The following is a 24,990-nucleotide window of genomic DNA, read 5'->3' on the forward strand; positions in this document are numbered from 1 at the left end:
TACAACAGATGCAGGGGTCTAACGATGGTGTCACCTGTTTCTGGATGGCGGACAACGAAACACTTTGAACTGCTCATACTTGTCGAACGATCATATGATGTTGTCTACTGGTGGTCTGTCGAGGGGGTCCTGAGCCCAGTCCCCTTGTGTGCCCTTACACATCCACTGGTCCCAACACCTCCTAACAGTCTGGTCAGAACGGTCCAGGTGTCGGCAATTCCTTAATATGACCATCCAGCTTCTTACATCCCAAGAAAAACCTTCTGTGTGTCTTAGAGGCGTCTAGTGGTCAACAAGCTCTACACAAGCAGAAGAAGAGGTCACTGCACACAAGTAATCACTGCTAAAAGGGATGAAGCTGATTTTTAATCTGCATGAATTATTTTAGCTCCTGTTGTTCTAGCGTATGAAGCAGGGTTTTAAAAAAAAAACAAGAAAAACCCCAACATAGTCTGACTCTTCGAACTTCGCGCCAGTGTGTGTGAGCGTGAAAAGACGGGTCCTGCCGTAACTCTTCTTGCACACAACATGCGAGCGTCCCGGTAGTGGAAACTAAACCAGTGATCAGTGGTTTCGTATCGTCCCATCATGCGGCCACATAACGGCCCGTGTGTTGAGGCCCTTACCAAGGATATTCATCGGGGATCTTACAAGATGCTATATACTACAAACCTGCAGCAAGATAGTGTTACATGAGACTGGATTTATCACCAAATCACAGCAAAATCATGGAGATTCTGATCCTGCCCTTATACTTTGTATTACTGGTCAGCATTATTATAGTATTACTACTGCTGATTCCGGAAGGTCTCAGATGCTCCTCGAATCGCTTCTCTAAGATGTGACAAATGTCTTCTCTAGCAGTATAAGGCTGCTGTCACGCCTGCGTTGGGGTCGCTTCAGGGTTTCCGTCTCTCTGCTCCATTTTTGGAGAAGAGAAACTGAAATAAAACAGAAAACAACGAATCCATTTTTTCCCCATTGATTCCAATGGGGTTTCAATAAAGCAGAAAGGCTTCCGTATGCTTCCATTTCATTAGATTTTCGTTTCTTTGGATGATAAAATAGCGCAGTCTGCAGCGTGATTTTTCTGTTTAAAAAACGTAGGCCTGACAGAATGAAGGCAAACAGAAGCCTTTCTGTTATTTTTCAAACCCCATTGAAATCACTTGGGTAATAAATCATTTTTTCTCTCCTCTAAAAATGGAAACCGTGAACTGACCGTCACGCAGGTGTGAGCGCGGCCTTATTCTGTAATCCCTGTGCCTCGTGTTTTGTATGTGGGATATATGTGTTTGTCAGAACTTCCAAGTCATTTCATGTTTTAGAATCTCAAACATTTTGATCTTAATTAGAGATGAGTGAACCTACTTGTTTTGAGTAATTACTCGATCGAGCACCGCGATTTTCAAGTACTTCCGTACTTGGGTGAAAAGATTCGGGGGGCGCCGGGGGGCGGGGGGAGGCGTGGCGGAGCGGGGGATAGCAGCAGGGAACAGGGGGAGCCCTCTCTCTCTCCCTCTCCCCCCCACTCCCCGCTGCAACCCCCCACTCACACACGGCGCCTGCCGAATCTTTTCGCCCGAGTATGGAAGTACTCGAAAATCGCGGCGCTCGGGCGAAAAAAGGGCCTGGCCGAGTACGCTCGCTCATCTCTAATCCTAATGTAACACATACAACAACAGTAGTTTCAGGCTTCCCTCACACAGGCGTTGTGGTAAGCGCTACGATTTAAATTGAGGGGCTTTGCAGCATTTTACTTTAGTTTTGATGAGGAACGCGAAACGCTCAAAAATAGAACAAACCCTGCTGGAAAATCACAGCGCTAAAAGTCACTGCAATCGAGCGGCTGTCTGAGCGGTCTAATCGAAAACAATGGGAGCGCTATACCGCGATGCTGAAAACGCCGCTCTAGTCGTGGTAAAAAATGTCTCTATGAGGGAGACCGTAGGCAGGTGTGAAAAATGCTGCAAAGTGAGAATGCTTTCAGAAAGAGAAGAAGTGTTCTCAGTTTCATCAAAAACCAAAATGCAAAGTGAGTGAAGAGAGGAATCTAAATCAGTATTTGGTGTGACCGCCCATTACCTTCACAACAGCATCAGCTCTTCTAGGAACGCTTGCACACAGTTTTTGAAAGAGCTCGGCAGGGAGGTTGTTCCAGACATCTTGGAGAGCTAAGTACAGATCTTCTGTGGATGTCGGCTTGTGAAACCATTGGTCACGTTTTGCGGGCGTGATTTTAATCGCTTAGTAAGGTTGGACTTGATGGATATTTGTCTGTTTTCAACCTGCATAAACCAAGTAGCTGAAGAGTTTGTGCCTGCTGCTGACATCTCCTGATGCCCCCCACCGATGACGGTTGTCCCACTAGACCCCTTGTTCCCCGTCTTCCAGTAGTCAGGCCATATTCAGCGTCAGAAACATCCAACACGGACTTCAATGGAAATCCATGGCATAAATCTGCATGTTAACGGTAGATCTCTGACATGGATCTGGATTAGAGCTGCCGTAGGTACGCACACCAACTACTTGCATTCAGTCTGTATGTGGATACACCGCTGCGGAATCCACATTAACAAGGGACATGTCACTTCTCTTCTTTCCATGAAGCCTTTGGGCCATGTGCTGTCTGTGGTAAATCCCGGGCAGCACATGACCCCATTATAGCCTATGGGTCTATGCAGATTAACGAGGACCGCTAACTCATCGCATGCTCTATTCCTGTCCGTATCACGCTGATGCATGACTATGTGCTATATCCAAGTGAGTCCGACAGCACATGGACAAGTGTCCGCGTGTTGTCCGATGCAAGTTAAACCCCAATCACTCGGGCGCAACTTGTACACACGGTAGGTGTGCACACAGACTAATGCAGATTCCACCATGTGAACACGGCCTAATGGATACAAGTAGTAATCTTGTATATACTCTATGCAGCACTAGTTACAGGAGGTCCAACCATGTGAACACGGACTAATGGGTACAAGTAGTAATCTTGTATATACTCTATGCAGCACTAGTTACAGGAGGTCCAACCATGTGAACACGGCCTAATGGGTACAAGTAGTAATGCTGTATATACTCCATGCAGCACTAGTTACAGGAGGTCCAACCATGTGAACACGGCCTAATGGGTACAAGTAGTAATCTTGTATATACTCTATGCAGCACTAGTTACAGGAGGTCCAACCATGTGAACACAGCCTAATGGGTACAAGTAGTAATCTTGTATATACTCTATGCAGCACTAGTTACAGGAGGTCCAACCATGTGAACACGGCCTAATGGGTACAAGTAGTAATCTTGTATATACTCTATGCAGCACTAGTTACAGGAGGTCCAACCATGTGAACACGGCCTAATGGGTACAAGTAGTAATGCTGTATATACTCCATGCAGCACTAGTTACAGGAGGTCCAACCATGTGAACACGGCCTAATGGGTACAAGTAGTAATCTTGTATATATAAAGCTGAAAGCCCTCACTGACTCACTGACTCACTGACTCACTGACTGATTGACTGACTCGCCAAAAGTTCTCCAACTTCCCGATATCGTAGAAACATGAATTTTGGCACGAGCATAGATTATCTCCAAAATAGGAAAAGTAATTGGGTCCCAACTCGATTATTCAATTCTAGCGCAAAAGAATTGGCGTCGAAATTTTACGTACATAATCTAAATCTGTCACTTCCCAATGTCATAGAAACTTAAAATTTGGCACGGGCATTGATTATGACATAAATAGGAAAAGCTAATGGGTCCCAACTCGATTATTCAATTCTAGCGCAAAAGAATTGGCTTCAAAATTTTTCGTGCGGAATGTAATTTTTTCACTTTCCGGTGTCATAGAAATGGGAAATTTGGCACGAGCATTGATTATGTCATAAACAGGAAAAGCTAATGGGTCCCAACACCATTATTCAATTCTATGCGCAAAAGAATTAGCGTCCAAATTTTACGTAGATAATGAAAATCTCTCACTTCCCAATGTCATAAAAACATGAAATTTGACACAAGCATTGATTGTGTCATAAATATGAAAAGTTAATGGGTCCCAACTCGATTAGTCAATTCTAAGCGTAAAAGAATTAGTGTCCAAATTTTATGTACGTAATCTAATTCTCTCACTTCCTGATGACATTTTATATAAAGGAAACGTCGCATGGTTTCCTCCACGTGGTGTTTCCAGGGTAACGCAGAGAACTATGCAAAATGGTGAACATATGTTTTTCTTCAGTATCTCTAAAGTAACCACGACTTCGTAAGATTTTCCGTGTGAACACCAGATAAACACCAGTACCAAATTAACTCGGGCAAAGCCGGGTATATCAGCTAGTCTTGTATATACTCTATGCAGCACTAGTTACAGGAGGTCCAACCATGTGAACACGGCCTAATGGGTACAAGTAGTAATCTTGTATATACTCTATGCAGCACTAGTTACAGGAGGTCCAACCATGTGAACACGGCCTAATGGGTACAAGTAGTAATCTTGTATATACTCTATGCAGCACTAGTTACAGGAGGTCCAACCATGTGAACACGGCCTAATGGGTACAAGTAGTAATGCTGTACATACTCCATGCAGCACTAGTTACAGGAGGTCCAACCATGTGAACACGGACTAATGGGTACAAGTAGTAATCTTGTATATACTCTATGCAGTACTACTTACAGAAGGTCCAATACGTCTTTTGTTCCAATATAAGGTTCCCAGATCTCTGTGGCCGGGCTCAAACCAACGGATTTGAATTGCGGATTCTGCGATTGCCATCTACTCCGAGGATCCGCGATAATACGCAGACATTGAAAGGCATTTTTTTTCTTCACACTCGCAGGTACGAATTGTGGATTCCCTGAGTGGAAGACAAAACGCAGCATGCTCTATTTTTAGCATATTACACACAGACGACCTCCTTTGTAGTCAATGGATGAGAGTGTTCCGCAGCCCAAACATGAGAGATTTTTCGCCTGGGCGATATTCTAATATCATTCCCTGCTTACAAGTTTTCTTCCGTGGGGAGGATACGCTCTATATACGCATACATCCGCGTGGAAAATAGCATGCATCCGCGATCAAACGCAATTACTTTCCGCAACGGATCACAGGTTTTCGGATATGAATATCCGCATGCAGAGTCCCACCTGTTTGCATAAGCCAGTCTGGCTCATGAGAAGTCTTTGGCTGGCATCAGAGCTATGTTTCATGTGGCACATTGACTTGCTCTTTTAAGGGAGGAAAACTTTAGGGATTGACTTCATTTCTCCTCGTTACCAACAGAGATCCCGATTGGCCTAGTTTCACAACGGCGAGGGCAATATCAAGCCGTGTTTCACAGCCCAATATCGCACTTTCCACCATGTGAAAGACCTGTGGATGTGAGGCATTTTCATGTGGCAGCAGCGCCTGAGCTGGAATATGGTTTTCTCCAGCAGGCTTTAGGGTATTCTGTAGCTTCCCAATTGTGTAAAAAACCAGTATGTGCACACTGACCAAATTAGACGTAAGTTATCAGTCTCATGTCCAAAATGGCTCTCTGGGCAGGAACGTCCAGACAGCCTCTTTTATTGAAAGACATAACACCTGCCCTTTATGGGCGTTTAACAGATTACATCAGTAACATATATATATTCTTTTTCGCTGGGTTATATAGAATTCCCCGCCTCCCCCTCTCCACACCTCTCTCAAGTCCGGTCTACATAGGAGCCTTTGTCTTAACAACGTGGTCAAAACTGAAAGTATCTCTTTGTTGGAGAAGTTTCTGTGCGGGGGATGGGAAAGGACTGGGAAAACACTCAGTATTGAATACAGGTATACATGTAGTACTAGGACTTTTAACTCTTAGAGGCTGCTTGTGCAACTTTATGTATTCAGCTAACATTATACCACACATCTTTCACCATGCCATTGTCCAGCAACTACCATGATGAGATTGTGTGGCCATTAACCTCCACAGAGTTAAAAGTCATTACAGTAGCGTAATACATTTGGGTTATACAAATCAATAGACATTTTATACTAACTAATTATCATGTCTACTACACGCCAGCCCCATTGAAAGCAGTGGGAGAACTCTGGGAGATTCTCTGTGACAGCAGCGGCATGGGATTCCTTCATCCCCGCAGGGAATCCCTTCACCCCAGTCAGGGCTGAAGGGATTTCCCCACCACATCTTAAGGGATTCCCCGAGAGGATGAAGGAATCTCCTGCGGCGGCTATAATGGAGGATGACCGAGTTCTCCCATTGCTTTCAATAAGCAATGGGTGATATCGCAGCCAGATAGAACATGCTGCGATCTGTTTCTCACATAGCACCGTGCTGCTATGTGGGATAATATCGCTCATATGTATGAAACTATTAAAATGAATACGATTCATATTTGTGTGTCTCACAACGCAGAAATCTCGCCTGATCTTATCAGCCGTGTGAAACTGGCCTTATTCTTTAGTTGCGGGTTTGTAACTATTTGCAACCTCTGTCCCCCGGAGACTGAACCTAGCTATCAGGTATAAAGTTGTCTTCGGGTCCTTTTAGACGAGCTGATTATATTATTGTTCGACCGAGCGAATGGCGTCACCGCGGCCTCGTGCTCTCTGTTTAGACAGGCAGATCCATTGTTGAATCATTCAGTCTGTGTAAACGGAACGATAAGTAAAGGAGCCGATGGTGGCGTATATGCCTGCAGAAAATGAATGAAAAGCAAATGAATATCGTTTGTCGTCCAGTCGTTGGCTCGCGTTTAGACTGAACGATTTTTATTCACTTTCACTTGTTTGAACGATAATCGTTCTGCCTGTAGGCACCTTTAACCCTCTCCAATCCACTGTCTGACATCTAAAGACATTATGATTTAAGGCTGTACAGCTCCGATGTTGAAAGACGCCCGTTGGGGTTCTCTTACTGTATACTGCCAGCCTCTCTGCTGTCGGAGCCTATCCAACGTGTCATCTCATGTAGTACTGGCTTTAGCCAGCATATAGAGCCGTTGTATAGATATAGAGCTCTAAGGCCGGGCTCATACGGCCAAAAGTGTAAAACGCAGCGTGGAGCCGGCTGTGACCCTGCGTATGGCGGCAAAATTCTACTGCACATGACTGTGTACTCACGCACCCCACCATGCGCAGCACACCTATGTCTTTTTATACTCCCCTTAGTGATGATGCGTATACCCCTCGCCCGTATGCATGTAATTGTATATACATACGCGTATATATGCTTGGCAATAGAGAATAATGGGCTCTAACTCACGTATTAATTGTGCTTGTGTATTACGCAGTTCCTTCTGATAAGCGTAGAGCAATGTAAGTGATGTCGAGTTACCGCGTATCGCACGGCGTACAGATCCCATGTAATACGCTGTAAACATACGGATGTGTGACTAGCCCTGAGACAGGCTGTGAGGTAACAGCCATCGCAGGACCCTCAGCCACCAGCCATGGCTTCTTCATCTGCCCCAATAGGGCCACCAGCTGCTTCCCTACAGAATGGGGGCCGCTGCCGCAGTGTGTGAACGGCCGTAGGAAGGGGACTGCAGCCGTCTGTCGGGACATGTATTCTGTAGACGGCCCCTGTCGTGACATCCTCCAGGCTGGTGACAGAGCAGAGCCCTCCTCCTCGGCTGCCTCACTCTCCGCCTCAGTGCTACAGTCTCGGACAGAGGACATTACTCCGGTGATGGGAGCCGGGCTGCTGACAGGAGGATGCGGCAGTCATCACTGGCGGGAAACACGGTGAGCCGGGGGAGACGGGAGGATGAGCTGTGATATATCGTGTGTATCCTGACAGACAGACAGACTGCTGTGTGTATATACCGTATGTATGCATGGGGGTCGGGAGGACATGCCAGCCGTACGGCACGGGGGTAACAAGTTTGTCTAGTCAGCATGCAGCCCGGACTAGTTGTTGTACTTGGTTACCAAGGAGCAGGACTGTCAGCCACAACACAAGGCTACCTGAGGAGAGGAGGCTGCGGAGGGAAGCCCTGCACGAGGGGGTGTGAGGGCTGGCAGAGAGGTCAGGGGGTATGAGGGCTGGCATTGAGGTGAGGGGAGTATGAGGGCTGGAATGGAGGTGAGAGGGGTATGAGGGCTGGCATGGAGGTGAGAGGGGTATGAGGGCTGGCATGGAGGTGAGGGGGGTATGAGGGCTTGCATGGAGGTGAGGGGGGTATGAGGGCTGCCGTGGAGGTGAGGGGGATATGAGGGCTGGCATGGAGGTGAGGGGGTGTGAGGGATGGCATGGAGGTGAGGGGGTAGCAGGGCTGGCATGGAAGTGAGGGGGGTATGAGGGCTGGCATGGAGTTCAGGTGTGTGTGAGGACTGGCATGGAGATGAGAGGGGTATGAGGGCTGGCATGGAGGTGAGGGGGCTATGAGGGCTGGCATGGACGTGAGGGGGATATGAGGGCTGGCATGGAGGTGAGGAGGGTGTGAGGGCTCGCATGGAGCTGAGCGGGTATGATGACTAGCATAGAATTAGATCAACAGTTTAGGGACATGAAGTAATCCTGCTGTATTCCGCCCCTCAGGGTCCTGTAATGTAAGGCTGGGTTCTCACATCTCGCGGTTTGGCTGCAGCGAAAAAACGTGAGATTTCCTCCGGGAAAAGCGCTGCTTCAAAACCCGCGGCACTTTGCCGCAGGTTTTGAAGCGGCCTGGCTGGCGAATCCGCGCCGCAGCACCGGCTTAGCTGGCTTTGCCGCGACGGATTCGCTGTCCCGTGTGGACAAGGACAAGGACATGGACAACGCTGTCCGTGTTTTAATGTCATACGACCCCTTTATGTATGCTGAGTATATGGCCGGGCTCACACAGTGACATTCATACTCGCTGCGCCTGCCAATCCACACGCACACGTAATACACGTCCAGATAGAACATGCTGTGGATTTATTCTCTGCACCAGTAATACACGTGTGAAAACCCGCAGATGTTAGCGATCCAATACAAGTCAATGGGGTAACGACATCGCGAGCTGCATATAGGAGAAGTGCGCATGCACAATAATAATACACCCGTGTGACACCTGTATGACTTGAAACGCGATAGCGAAGCCCAAGCACTTTTACAACACTGTGGCTATGAATGTTTTGGGGTGAAAGTGAAGAATTCCTATCCTATCCTCTGCCAGGAAGTTAAGTTGACTAAAATATTTCTTTGGTAATTTTTAGAGACATGTTTTCACAATTAATGCTAATCTGTTAACCCCTTAGTGACCACTCCATAGTGTTTTTACGTCCTGCCTAAGTGATGTAATTCCCGGGGACGTAAAAACATGCTTCCTCTGGGGATTAAAGCCCTGCAGGCTCTGGACAACGCAGTTCCTGGCTGCCAGCTCCCGGAGGTAACCGACAACCTGGAGCTGTCATGAGGGGCCGCAGGAAGCCCCCTTCCCACAGTCACACGATCGCCAGTATCGCCCGGATAACCCATGATCACATTAAGGTCAATGAAAAGTTTTAAAAAGTTAGTTTCAGCTCCCCTTACGGATCGAATCCGTAAGGAATGCTGAGAATACTCACCCCCTGTTTTCCGCATTTTCCTGCATCGTTCTCGTCTTCTAGGACCCAACGATGGTGTCTGCGCATGCGGGCCGCATGGCATTAGAAACTCCCTGCTCCCGGATAGTATGAGTAGCCGAGAGCACAGAGCTGTCACCGGAAGCTGCTGTATGTGGTACCCGGTCACTTCATTGCTGTTATCCAATGGATAACAGCGACCATGTAAAAGTTTTAAAAAGGTGTAAAAGAAAAGCTCTCCCCTCATGGATTATGTCCGTAAGGGGAGATGAGATTACGTTCGGCCCTCGGATTTATATGTGGATCTTACCCTGGCTGTTGCGGACGCGCCCCTCGCCAAAATAGCGGACGCATGCACAAAAGCCGGGATAATATAAAATCCCCCCGCTCTTGGCTACCAAACGTTGCCGAGAGTCTGGAGATGCCACAGGGGGCCGTGGTCCTTGGTCACATGATCGCTGCTATCCAATGGATAACGGCGATCAAGATTTTTAAAAGTTTCACCTCCCATCATGGATCTATACTTGTGACTCGGCTTTTTAAGAGATAAAAAGTTATGGCGGTCAGAAGACGGCAACAGAAAATACTATATTATTAAAGAAGACATTTTATTATTAAAATTAGTAAAGAAAAAAAAACGTATATATTTCTGCGGGCTGTACCGAAAGTGCAGAAGTGGTCATAAATTCTTTATTAAAGGGGTTGTCCCGAGGCAGCAAGTGGGTCTATACACTTCTGCATGGCCATAATAATGCACTTTGTAATGTACATTGTGCATTAATTATGAGCCATACAGAAGTTATAAAAAATTTTATACTTACCTGCTCCGTTGCTGGCGTCCTCGTCTCCATGGTGCCGACTAATTTTCGCCCTCCGATGGCCAAATTAGCCGCGCTTGCGCAGTCCGGGTCTTCTCCTCTTCTCTATGGGGCTCCGTGTAGCTCCGTGTAGCTCCGCCCCGTCACGTGCCGATTCCAGCCAATCAGGAGGCTGGAATCGGCAATGGACCGCACAGAAGCCCTGCGGTCCATGGAGACAGAGGATCCCGGCGGCCATCATCAGCAGGTGAGTATGAAGACGCCGGACCGCCGGGATTCAGGTAAGCGCTGTGGGGGTTGTTTTTTTAACCCCTGCATCGGGGTTGTCTCGCGCCGAACGGGGGGGGGGGGGGGTTTAAAAAAAACAAAAACCCGTTTCGGCGCGGGACAACCCCTTTAATTGATGTAGATTGTTCAACTTGCACATGTAGTTGGAGGGACTCTTCCTCTATACGGGGGCTTCAGAATCTTGATCTTCCTTGCAGGTCAGTAATGGATTCCAAACAGAAACAACGTGCTGTCATAGAGTTCTTGATGAAGGAAGGATGAAGGCTGTCCGACATCCACAAAAGGCTGCAGAATGACACCATTGACAAGAGGAATGTTCACAGGTGGATGAAGAGGTTTACAGAAGGTGAAACCAGCACTGAAGACAAACCACACAGTGGGAGACCATCAGCTGCGACCACTGACACAAATCGTCAGCGAGTGGATGAGTTGATTCACGGCTGGACTAATGGGTTGAGGCCAAACAGTGACCTCCAGGACTGCCAAGTCTGGTAATATTCCCAACTAGTAATAACACGATTATGTGTTACAAGTACAAGTAAATCAATAATTCATCTGTGCACCAAAATGGATCTATTAGCCCCTTCTCCTATAAACAGTATATAAACAGATTAAAATGGAATGTGTAGGCCCTGTAAGAATGGTAGAGGGTGATGGGGAGAAAGCAAATCTGTTAAAAGGTTTATTCCCCAGTGCATTCACACAAGAAAATAAAATGTTAGATGAAATGCAGAGTGATTTTTTCTTGGACATAGAGTGACCAAAAAGGCGCAATTGTGGCATTGTGTAATTTCTTTTTTCTGACCGCGTCCACCCTGCAGGATAGATAATGCATTATTTTTTAGATCAGACTTTTACATCAGTGGCGGTACCAAATATATTTGGGTTTTTTTTTTTGCTTGTATTTTTTAATTATAAATACAAGAAAAGTTTTTTTTTTTTTAACTTTTAGTATGTTTTTTACAATAAATTTTTTTTTGTCCCCTTAGGGTACTTGAACTTGAGGTTGTTTAATCGACTTTAACATTTGATGGAATACTTATTGCTGTATATGGTATTTTTATCAGCATTCTATTATGACGGGCCACAGGGAGCCCTGAGGGCTTCAAAAGGCCTTGGGCTGCCATGACAAGCGAACAGCACCTCGCAATCTCATCACGAGGGCGCCGTTCGGGACTCTCAATCTCCGATTGGATATTTATAGGGTTAACCGTCGGTGTTAGCGCTCACGCTGATCATGGCAGTTGTGGTGAATTATCAGCTGTCAAAAAAAGTCGGTATTCACCATCTCTGGAGTAAAATTGGCTCCCAGTCCCGCTCCACACAAACCTTCCCCAGGAGGGCATATATATACGCCCTTTATGGTGAAGGTGTTCAATTTTAAAACATCTGTCTTCGGTAGACCATCCCTTTTTTTTTTTTTATAGAAATCAATTGTGATCAGCCCTGATCCGGCTGCTCTGATGCCCGGTAATGTCATGTATTTATGGGTTGTGCTGCCAATGCAGAAATTGGTCTTATACAGCGACACACATACAGAAGGATCCGGAGCCGGGAGCCACCTTCTATGACATCCATAGAGATTATAGTCAGGGGTTTATGTTTGGTCAATTTCACTTTTGCAGTCTCTTAAAGGGATTGTCCAAGAGTTTAAGAAATAAAGCTAACAGTAAAATGTTATAAAAATAGCAATCATTACACTTCCGTTAAATCACCCAGCACTCTGGTGCCGATGCTCCTGGGGTCCCAGCCATTCTTTATTCTCCTGGTGCAGTGATGCACTATACTTCTGGTTAACAACCTCAGCCAATCCGAGGCCTCAGTAGACATGTGCCATACATGCTAGCGAGGCCAGTGATTGGTTGTAGTGGTCACATGGCTGTGGTAGTCACATCGACAAGCCAATCGCTCTAGTATCTTTGGCTGTCATGAATGGAGAGGTAGTGCACACGCATGACCACCGGTCCGAACATTCTTGGACATGTGAAAGTTCCTGATTTCTTTATCGTTGGGATCCACGCAGTCAGACCCTTGCCAATCAGATGCTTATTCTTTATCCCTAGGACATTCCCTTTAATCATATCTTAGAAGTTACCCATATCTTCCTGCAGAGAGGTCTTTAATATCTTTTACACCCCTTACATGCCCTAACACAGCAGAAGATATTGGCGTGTAGAATGACTTTTCCCGGCGCGGATCATACAGCAGCTATATGGACAGTCCCTCTACGGGGATCACTGCTCTCACACCCTCGGTGTATATATATTTGCAGTATTTAATCATCTTAGAGGGCATTAGGCTTGAAATGATTAAACCCATTATACAGCATTTACCTGTTTAGAACGTTTATAGTGTTCTTGCTGATGGTTTTGTTGCCTTTCGTACAAGTCCGGGGTTAGAGTATATTAGAAGCATCTTGGATAGTACTAGGTAGCAGTTACGTCTTCGATATATAAAGTACTGGCGCATCGCTCACACGGATGACTATATTTACGGATATTTCACTCTATACACCGCGGCTGCAGGAAATGCGCTTTCAACAGTAATTGTCTGCTTGGCATAAATAATACTGCATATCCTGGCCTGCCAATCTTTGTCAGAATTGCTAATGAGATTTACAGGTTTTAGCATTGCAAGAAAGCATGCAAGTCTCTTCTAAATCCTACCTCTCTGTCTTTTCAGGCAGCTTAAGGACAGGACCCATGAGAAGAGATTGAAAGCGGCAGTGCAGTCGTGAGTGGTCTGCTGTTGTTTTGGTGCCAGTGACTCAAGCATCAGCCGCCTAGTGGGAATAGGAGGTAGAGCATGCTTCAGGAGAGCCGTGCAAGATATTGTGTGACATCTTAAGAGCTAAACTTGGAGTCAACATTCCTATAGCTAAGGATACCCTGAAGAGTCAACATGGCCACCTCACGGCTCGCGAACAGAAGCACCAGGGACATCGCAAATGTGATGCAAAGGTTGCAAGGTATGTGACCGTCAAATAAACTGACCTTTAGCGCATTATCACTTTAGAATACGCCTCTGCTCTGACAATCTTAGCTGGAGCCGTCCAGGTGTCATGGAAGCCAGAGGCCTTTTTTTCATGCACCCACAGAAAATAGTGGGCATTCTTAAACAAAATCACTCAAAATAGAACCTGCTGCAATATTTTTAATCTTCACCATTGGTACGAGCAAAAAAAATTCACAGGAGCGTATATCGGCCGCCGTTTTCACGGCCGGCGATATACACTACCATCTGAGCTTTCTTCCCCTTTTCCTCCCTCTCACCGGCTCTCTAGATCTCTACTCCCTTCTGACTGTTTGCAATGGGAGGGGTGAGACGGAGGTGGAGCTAAGCTGCTGCCCCCTCCCCACCTGTTCTCCACAGCCATTGCAAACAGCCGGAGGAGAGGAGAGGGCGTGAGTCGGGAAGGGGGAGGGAAAGTGGAAGACAGCTCAGATGGTAGCATATATCCGCCGGTCGTGAACACGACGCATGGCTATCATAGATAGTAAACAAAAATTATTTTAAAAATTGGTAAAAGAACAAAACAATACAATAAAATTATACACGTAAAAAAGAAAATGACCCAAAGCCGACACCAACCCAAACCGTCATCGTATGCATCCTGTAATCCGAAGCTATACATAAAATATATATCTAAACATCCAAAACAAAATGAGGAACCCATTCCTGTACTTTATTTAAGCGTAAATATACTAAGAAAAAAACAGGTATAAATTTCAAAAAATCATTTTTTTTAGATTTTTACCGCCAATAAAACAAAAAAAAAATAGAAAAAAAAGTCATTGAAAAAAGATATAAAAATAGCCCTATATGTCAGGGGAAAAATTATGTTGGTAGCTGAAGGAAAAACAATAGGGCAGTAAAACCAGCACATGGGTAAATTCCTTAAAAAGTGTCTGGTCCCTAAGGTGCATAACAGCCTGTTCCTTAAAGGGTTTTACTAATTAAAACCCGATAATCGCACATTTTATTTTTGTAATCTGTTTTTATTTTCCGATTTGTAGATTTTTCTTCAATTCTATTATCAGTGCATGACTATGGGGGTGCCCATTCTGCATTCAACAGCATTTAGAGATACTCTTTACAGCAGCCTCATGGATCATTTACACAACAGACAGAAGGGGACTCATTGCTTCTATGGGAGACTGTTCTAGACATGTGCTTTGATATGTTCAAAGGTAATTTCGCAGGGAGGGGGAAGAGGTGAGCTGTGACCATTACCTATTTTAAATGGTACACCCTGTTTTTTCTACATGTATTGTAGGTGTTACCTTTCATTGCAATCCTGCCTGTGATAATAGTGACTGCTGAAAAGTTTTCCGTACAGAACAGGAAAAATTGGGCTGATGATCAGTATGAAAATATAGGATTTTAGGGATTTTTTTTTTAAATACAATTAGTGACCAATTCTTTTCTTTTTTAAAGGTCACCAAAAAATCTTATGATTCTTAAAATTCTAAACATGCTCATTAGTCATTGTGTCCCCTGTATCAGCCCCAGCAGTAATAGTATTACTATTGAGGCCTCTGTGCGGGTCACTGTTATTACTGAGGCCACTGTGGGGAGTCACTATTATTACTGAGACCAATACAGGGGACAGTATTACTACTGAGGCCACTGAGGGTCACTATTATTACTGAGGCCAATAGAGGGGACAGTATTACTTCTGAGGCCACTGAGGGTCACTGTTATTACTAAGCGCGACAGTAGAGGGGACAGTATTACTACTCAGGCCTCTGTGGAGGTCACTATTACTACTGATGTCAATATAGAGGACAGCATTACTACTGAGGCCACTGTGCGGGTTACCGTTACTGCTGAGGCCAATATATATATATATACCGTGTTTCCCCGATAGTAAGACACCCCCGATTGTAAGACGTATCGGGGGTGTCAGGGGGGTCGGCCAATGTAAGCCGTACCCCGAAAGTAAGACATACCGTAGAAAAAAAAAATCATTACTCACCTCCCCCGGCGTTCCGTCGCGCTCCGGCAGGATGTCGCTCGCTCCTCGTCCCCGGCGCAGCATTGCTTTCTGAATGCGGGGGCTTGAAATCCCCGCCTCCAGAAAGCTAATGATTTTTTTTTATTATAAGACATACCCCGAAAGTAAGACATAGTCTGGCTTTTGGGGATAAAAAGAAAGTAAGACACTGTCTTACTTTCGGGGAAACACGGTATATATATATATATATATATATATATATATATATATATATATAACATTATTACTACTGAAGCCACTGCGGGGGTCACTATTATTACTGGGGCTGATATAAGGGACACTATTACTACTGAGGCTGATGTAGCAGACACTTTTACTACTGACGCCACTATGAGGGTCACTATTACCACTGAGGCCAACACAGGGGACAGTATTACTACTCAGGCCTCTGTGGGGGTCACTATTACTACTGATGTCGATACAGAGGACAGTATTACTAATGAGGCCACTGTGGAGGCTACTGTTACTGCTGGGGCCAATAAAGGTGACATTATTGCTACTGAAGCCACTGTGGAGGTCACTATTACTCCTGGGGCTGATATAGGGGACAATATTACTACTGAGGCCATTGTGGGGGACAATATTACTACTGAGGCCATTGTGGGGGACAATATTACTACTGGGGCTGATATAGGGCAAGCACTATTACTATTGATGCCACTTTGCAGAATACCTTAAGCTGACTTAGGTTATGTTTATACTTGGCGGAAATGCTGTGGAATGTGGCAAATTATGCAGCATTCCCGCTTCCAGATACAGCCATTTAAAGCTGTTTTATTTCTCTTCAGCGCCGTAGAAATATGGCGCTGCATTAGAAGTCCGTCGCAGGTCTCTTCTGCCAGAGGGAGCGGGTGCTCAGCTGTCAGATAATGGCTGAGCATTTGTTCTAACAGTGGGGACTGAAGATACCTTTTGTTACACGCTATTTAACTCTTTGCACGTTGCAGTGTAACCGCGGAATATAAGAAGCAGAAAAAGGAAGGGGGCTCCCTCTGTCACCCATTGGACCCCCGTAATGTGATTACGAGGTCTCAGTGGGTTGCTATGGAACCCAGAAGCTTGGATGTAGCCTCCAGGTCTGTGGCCGAGGAGGCTCAGCCTCTACTAACCTCATAGGCTTTCTAATGCACTACTATACTGGAGTGCAGGAATTACCTATATTGACACCGGCATGCGTCTGTCATGTTGTGCTACTGGGACCTGTAGTGCTACGGGTTTCCAGCAGCACGTTTCCAGAAGTGTGGGATGATTGAGCTGGCTGGGTGTATATTGCTCCAGCTAGCCAACCTCCATCGGTCTGTTGCACATATATACCAGCCCCTCTTACTAGAGGGTTCTAGTCATTTGTCATTTATATCATTCCCTCTCAGAACTGTGGAGCTTGGCATCATGCATGTTCTGCTTTGGTGTTATTGCACACATGAGGTTCTGGGTAGGATTCCCTTGTCTCTTTGTTTGTGTGAACAGTGACATGTTCAAAGTCTGTATGTAGGTGTTTACACATTAGGTGTGAATTGTCCAGTTCAGTGTGTGTTCCTGCCTGTCACCATATAGACAACGTGGTTTTGTGGGCTTACGTATTCTGGCCAAAATACAATCCCTTGTGTGTACTAACTTGTTAGATATTTCCATCTGTCTGGGTGTTGTAGTACATTGGTGAGTATTTTGGCGCTTATCGTTCAGTGTACGTGCATGCACTGACATTTATGAATTACTGCATATTTACTGTGAATGGAGGCGCGTGGGCCGGAAAGATCCCCAGCTGCCTACACCTCCATTCACTGAGCGATGATCAGGCCTCATGCAGAGTGCTGGGTCGGATTCCGCTGCGGGAATTCTCACAGTGGGATGCGAGCCGTGCTCCTGCAGTGACCCTCACGTCTTACTTCCTCCAGTGTCTACTCCGCTCTGCTGTGTGCCGTCTGCCAACAGCATGGGTGGGTGCCAGGAAGCCAACGGCGGTACATAAATATATCCCATTGCATTGCCCATCACAGCTGAGGTAATGTCATGTTTAAAGGGGTTGTCCAACGCCGAAACGGGTTTTTTTTTTTTCAACCCCCCCCCGTTCGGCGCGAGACAACCCCGATGCAGGGGTTAAAAAAGAACACCGGACAGCGCTTACCTGAATCCCCGCGCTCCGGTGACTTCTTACTTACCTGCTGAAGATGGCCGCCGGGATCTTCTCCCTCGGTGGACCGCAGGGCTTCTGTGCGGTCCATTGCCGATTCCAGCCTCCTGATTGGCTGGAATCGGTACGTGACGGGGCGGAGCTACACGGAGCTACATGGAGCCCCATTGATAAAAGAAGAAGACCCGGACTGCGCAAGCACGTCTAATTTGGCCATTAGACGCCGAAAATTAGGCGGCTCCATGGAAACGAGGACGCTAGCAACGGAGGAGGTAAGTGAAAAATTTCTTATAACTTCTGTATGGCTCATAATTAATGCACAATGTACATTACAAAGTGCATTAATATGGCCATACAGAAGTGTATAGACCCACTTGCTTTCGCGGGACAACCCCTTTAATGCAGGTGGGTTTCGGCCCACACTGCATGCCCCAGTCAGACTAGGGTTCTTTAGAAGTGGACACATGCAGTTACAACTCCGTGTGCAATATCCCATTGCAGTGCCCAGCAGAGCTGATGTAACGGCAGCTTTAATGCAGGTGGGCAAAAAATTAATTGGATTATACTGTAGGCGAGGGACCCAAAAAATTGGTGTACCAACAGTACTAATGTACGTCAGAAAAATTGCCCATGCCCAACCAAGAGGGAAGGTGAAACCCATTAATAGCTTTGGTTAATGTGGCTTAATTTGTAACTAGGCCTGGAGGCAGCCCAGTTAAAATAAAAATTGGTTCAGGTGCAAGTTTCAACGCTTTAATGAGCATTGAAACGTATAAAAATTGCTTACAAAAATTATATGACTGAGCCTTGTGGGCCTAAGAAAAATTGCCCGTTCGGCGTGATTACGTCAGGTTTCAGGAGGAGGAGGATGAATATTATACACAGATTGATGAAGCAGAAATGTCCCCGTTTTGGATGGTGAGAGAGAACGATGCTTCCATCCGCGGGTGCAGCCAACGTATTGCTTAGGTATCGCTGCTGTCCGCTGGTGGAGAAGAGAAGTCTGGGGAAATCCAGGCTTTGTTCATCTTGATGAGTGTAAGCCTGTCGGCACTGTCGGTTGACAGGTGGGTACGCTTATCCGTGATGATTCCCCCAGCCACACTAAACACACTCTCTGACAAGACGCTAGCCGCAGGACAAGCAAGCACCTCCAGGGCATACAGCGCGAGTTCAGGCCACGTGTCCAGCTTCGACACCCAGTAGTTGTAGGGGGCAGAGGCGTCACCGAGGACGGTGCTGCAATCGGCTACGTACTCCCTCACCATCCTTTTACAGTGCTCCCGCCAACTCAGCCTTGACTGGGGACCGGTGACACAGTCTTGCTGGGGAGCCATAAAGCTGGCAAAGGCCTTGGAGAATGTTCCCCTGCCTGCGCTGTACATGCTGCCTGATCTCTGCGCCTCCCCTGCTACCTGGCCCTCGGAACTGCGCCTTCTGCCACTAGCGCTGTCGGATGGGAAGTTTACCATCAGTTTGTCCACCAGCGCCCTGTGGTATAGCATCATTCTCGAACCCCTTTCCTCTTCGGGAATGAGAGTGCAAAGGCTCTCCTTATACCGTGGATCGAGCAGTGTGTACACCCAGTAATCCGTAGTGGCCAGAATGCGTGTAACGCGAGGGTCATGAGAAAGGCATCCTAACATGAAGTCAGCCATGTGTGCCAGGGTACCTGTACGCAACACATGGCTGTCTTCACTAGGAAGATCACTTTCAGGATCCTCCTCCTCCTCCTCCTCAGGCCATACACGCTGAAAGGATGACAGGCAAGCAGCATGGGTACCGTCAGCAGTGGGCCAAGCTGTCTCTTCCCCCTCCTCCTCATCCTCCTCATGCTCCTCCTCCTCCTGAACGCGCTGAGATATAGACAGGAGGGTGCTCTGACTATCCAGCGACATACTGTCTTCCCCCGACTCTGTTTCCGAGCGCAAAGCGTCTGCCTTTATGCTTTGCAGGGAACTTCTCAAGATGCATAGCAGAGGAATGGTGACGCTAATGATTGCAGCATCGCCGCTCACCATCTGGGTAGACTCCTCAAACTTTCCAAGGACCTGGCAGATGGCTGCCAACCAGGCCCACTCTTCTGTAAATAATTGAGGAGGCTGACTCCCACTGCGCCGCGCAAGTTGGAGTTGGTATTCCACTATAGCTCTACGCTGCTCATAGAGTCTGGCCAACATGTGGAGCGTAGAGTTCCACTGTGTGGGCACGTCGCACAGCAGTCGGTGCACTGGCAGATTAAACCGATGTTGCAGGGTCCGCAGGGTGGCAGTGTGCATGTGTGATTTGCGGAAATGTGCGCAGAGCTGGCGCACCTTTCCGAGCAGGTATGACAAGTGGGGGTAGCTTTTCAGAAAGCGCTGAACCACCAAATTAAACACATGGGCCAGGCATGGCACGTGCGTGAGGCTGCTGAGCTGCAGAGCCACCACCAGCTTACGGCCGTTGTCACACACGACCATGCCCGGTTGGAGGCTCAGCGGCGCAAGCCAGCGGTCGGTCTGCTCTGTCAGACCCTGCAGCAGTTCGTGGGCCGTGTGCCTCTTCTCTCCTAAGCTGAGTAGTTTCAGCACGGCCTGCTGACGCTTGCCCACCGCTGTGCTGCCACGCCGCGTGACACCGACTGCTGGCGACGTGCTGCTGCTGACACATCTTGATTGCGAGACAGAGGTTGCGTAGGAGGAGGAGGGTGGTTTAGTGGAGGAAGCATACACCCCCGCAGATACCACCACCGAGCTGGGGCACGCAATTCGGGGGGTGGGTAGGACGTGAGCGGTCCCAGGCTCTGACTCTGTCCCAGCCTCCACTAAATTCACCCAATGTGCCGTCAGGGAGATATAGTGGCCCTGCCCGCCTGTGCTTGTCCACGTGTCTGTTGATAAGTGGACCTTGGCAGTAACCGCGTTGGTGAGGGCGCGTACAATGTTGCGGGAGACGTGGTCGTGCAGGCCTGGGACGGCACATCGGGAAAAGTAGTGGCGACTGGGAACCGAGTAGCGCGGGGCCGCCGCCGCCATCATGCTTTTGAAAGCCTCTGTTTCCACAAGCCTATACGGCAGCATCTCTAGGCTGATCAATTTTGCAATGTGCACGTTTAACGCTTGAGCGTGCGTGTGTGTGGCGTCGTACTTGCGCTTGCGCTCAAACTGTGGCGCTAGCGACGTCTGGACGCTACGCTGAGAGACATTGCTGGATGGGGCCGAGGACAGCGGAGGTGAGGGTGTGGGTGCAGGCCAGGAGACGGTAGTGCCTGTGTCCTGAGAGGGGGGTTGGATCTCAGTGGCAGGTTGGGGCACAGGGGGAGAGGTTGGATCCTGGAGCCGTGCGGACATCAGTCATGACTGCAAATTCTGTCAAGGCAAAAGAAGGCATTACTGGTACCATGTACAACACATACTGAGGGGGTAATGCCAACCTGGCACCAGTGCAGGGCAGTTACCATTTTCTGAACTGAACAATTACTTATGAGAATGCAGTCAGATTTTCTTTTGATGATCACAAGATTCATTGCGAGTTGCCGTAATCTTACCATGACTGGAGAAAACACAGCTACACCCTACTGGCTCTGCTACATCCTTAGGTCTCTAGGAGTTTATAAACTTTTGGGCATAACACTTACCAGAGGATTGCACATGTGAAGGGATCTCTGCCTAAGGGCTTATTTAGACAACCGTATATATAATGTATACGGTGTCCTTGTCTGCAGGGGGGGTGAGGATGGAAGAGCCAGGAGCAGGAACTGAGCTCCTGCCCCCTCTCCGCCCCTTGCCACTATTTGCAATAGGAGAGGGCGAGACAGGGGCGCAGCTAAGTCCCGGTGCTTAGCTCCGCCCCCGCCCCTCCCATTGCAAATAGTGGTGAGGGGCAGGGAAGCGGTGGGAGCTCAGTTTCTGCTCCTGGCTCTTCCATCCTCGCCACCCTGCAGACAAGGACACCGTATATCGGCTCGGCGTGAAAACCGAGCCGATATAAGGTCGTCTGAAATAGTCCTAAGGGACTCAGTCCCAGGAAATTACAGGCATCTGCGTACTTTTTCACTGTGGGAAATGTGCTCTTTTGTAAATGTGCTCTGATGTGTTTTTCATCTTCTGCACTATGTTTTTTGTATAGTCGAGTCGCTCGGTCTTGTTTCTACTTGGAAGGTTTGGCTTTTTGGCCACAATTCATCCATGAAGATCACTTCTGACCAGACTTCTCTGAACAGTAGATGGGTGTACCTGGGTCTCACTGGTCTCTACTAGTTCTGAGCCGATGGCACTATTGGGTATTTTCCGATTTGGAAGGGAAGTAAGCATGTGTCTTTCATCTACTGCATCAACCTCCCTTAGCCGACCACTGCATCTACAGTCCTCAATGTTAGCCCTTTTTTTTGCCTTTTCAAAAAAAAACTTGAACAGCACATGTTAAAACTCCATTTTATTTTGAAATCTTTATTTTGAAAACTGGGAAAATAAGGATTCCGAATCTGGCACTCAATGTCCTCCGCTTGTTCCAGCTGCAATCTGACAGGGAAGATGAATCTGTATGGCATCTGGACAGCTCTCTTCCCTCGTAGAACTTCAGGCTGGGGTTGGGGTCCTTCCTCTTCCTCATGACTCTTCCAGGCTGCAAGAAAATGAAACCCAAATGATTTGAATGACCTCATTAAGATTCTCAAGTGCATAACTGCCAGCACCCAGTCTTTGGTGGCCCTGGCGACCCCGCAATATCCAGAGGCCCTGGCGACCCGGTGACATTTAAAGGCCCTGGTGATATAGTTCCCATTCCTTTGTGGTATATTGATAGCTAGAGCTCCCAGTCTTCTGTAGCACATCGGTAACTGGAGCTCCCTGGTGGTTCAGCCATGCGCACAGCACCAGCTCCTACCATAGTTTATTACATACCAATAAGTGGATAATTTCACATACCTGCTTGTTTCTCCATCTGCACCAAAGTATCTTCTGTGGGGGCTCGTCCAGTAGCTTCTCTGCCAGATGACAACCACGAGCCTTCAGTAATCTGCCAAAAACTTTTTCAGGTTATATCACAATACCAAATAAGACGATGCAACCAGAAAATCAGCATTAACATCCTACGTTCTCGATCCATCAGCCCCATACCTTACATGTGGTTGGGAGATCAATTCATTTCCACAATTATTAGTCCACCATAGTAGATACAATACATAGGTGGATACAGTAGTTCCTTTCCTATTCCTATGTATTGTGGACTTGACAGCTGATGACCCCGGTGAAGAGAGCTAAAAGGTGGATCCTATATTTGTCAATGAAATGATTAGCCAATAGCCATGCATTGGCTGTTGGTTGTCCCTCTGTGTCACAGGGAATATATGAACCAGGTGAACACTACAAATTTGCTGGGGAAAAAAAGGTGTCTACCTGAAAAGGAAATCCCCCTTAAAATTTGAAAAAAATTGTGCCCCCTAGTCAGAATTAGCCGCCTCCCGGCTTGTCCCAGTTTTTCCTGGCAAGAGACCATCTCTTAGGTATTCCAATCCCCTTGCTGACGTGATTCATTAGTGACCCGGTTATACATTTCATTTAAAGGCTTTTTCTGAGTCAGGCAAGTGTTTATTTTTTGCGCGGGCAAAAAAAGCGCTTCTAAAATAACCAATGGGTTCCTATAGAAGGGCTCACATCAAAGAATGTAGTTGAGTAAAACGGTTCGCACACCTAACAAAGATAGGACATGCTGCAGGTCACATGCAGCTCTGCGGTGTGCACCAAACATAGGACCTGTCCTATTTTTGGTGTGCTCTGTGCAGGAGTTTCCATTGACCCCTATGGGAGCAGGAGCTTATGCAGGACATTTAAAACCTGCTGTCCAGACACACATTTTAAATGACTGCTGTAAACTCCTATTAGTCCTCGCGGAGATGAGGAGACTCCCTGAGGGTTCCCTTAATCCCTGCGGGGACTAACAGGAATTTACAACAGGACATTTACAATGTGCTTCTCGGCAGCATGTTTTAAAATGTCCTGCTGTAACCAGCGGGGTATTCCTCCAGCTCTGCTGGTGGGCAATTCCCCAGCAGTTCAGAGCAGTAGGGGACTCTCTCCCCCAGGGATTTCCATATAGCAGGAATACAGAGGGGGTGGAGTTACGGGGCTTTCCGGAGGGCTTTCCAGAAAGCGTGGGTGGAGGGGGTGGGGCTAGAGGATCCACGCTCTAGCCCCACCCTCTATATATTTGCTATGGGAAATCTGAGAGAAGCCCTATAGCTCTATCCACTCTCTAGCCCCACCAACTCTCTCTGCGCTATGGGGATATTTAAAGCCCTTCCCTGAAAATCACTGCAGGGGTTGCTGGCAGCCCATTGCTTGCAATGGGGCCATCGGCAGCAGTTGCAGCCCCATTGAAGGCAATGGGCACAGACCTGCATTCATGCGTGTTTGTGCACATACATGGGTACGCACTTTTGTGCGCACCTATGCACGGCACACGCACACGCTCGTGTGAAGCCACCCTTAGAGTGTGTTCACACAGGACAGAAATGCTGCAGAACATCTGCAGCATCTTACAGGACGAGCGTTATGGATAGGATTTCAAAAAATTCCATCCACAGGCTGCAAAAAAAGTGCAGCATAAATTGACCCGTGCCACGGATTTTACATCTACAGCAGGTCAATTCATACTGGGCATGTTCACACTTTCATATGAAGGGCTGAAATCCGTGGCAAATCTACATCAAAACCTGCGCCATTTAGCACGGATTTGGTGCGAATCTTGTAGCTGCAGAAAATCCAGTGAATTTGCAATGTGTGAAGAAACCAGAAAGCTGGAAAAGTCTCAAAACACATCCAAGAAACATTCGCTGTTTTTCAACTTTAGGCCACTCCCACACAAACGTTTATAAACACGCTGCGTTTTTCAGCGTTGAGAGCAGCGTCTTTACAGCATATTTTCTGTAGTAACACCGATGACATCACTTTTTTCTCTCTCCCAGCGGCATTACAAGAGTAAAAAACACACTCCAGAAACACGCTGCAACGCATGAAAGTAGAACATGCAGCGTTACTTTTAGCGACCGTTATAAAAGCCAAATGATCTTTTTGCCACACACAGTGAATCGCAGTGCGGGCATCTTTTTTTGTTTTTCGACACACATGGCCAATTGCACCACAAGCACATTTCTTTTTTTTGCCACACACAGCCAATCGCACTGCGGGCATCTTTTTTTTTTGTCACACAGCTAATCGCAGTGCGGGCATGTTTTT

This window comes from Eleutherodactylus coqui, chromosome 3 (assembly GCF_035609145.1).
Source record: "Eleutherodactylus coqui strain aEleCoq1 chromosome 3, aEleCoq1.hap1, whole genome shotgun sequence".
NCBI lineage: Eukaryota > Metazoa > Chordata > Amphibia > Anura > Eleutherodactylidae > Eleutherodactylus > Eleutherodactylus coqui.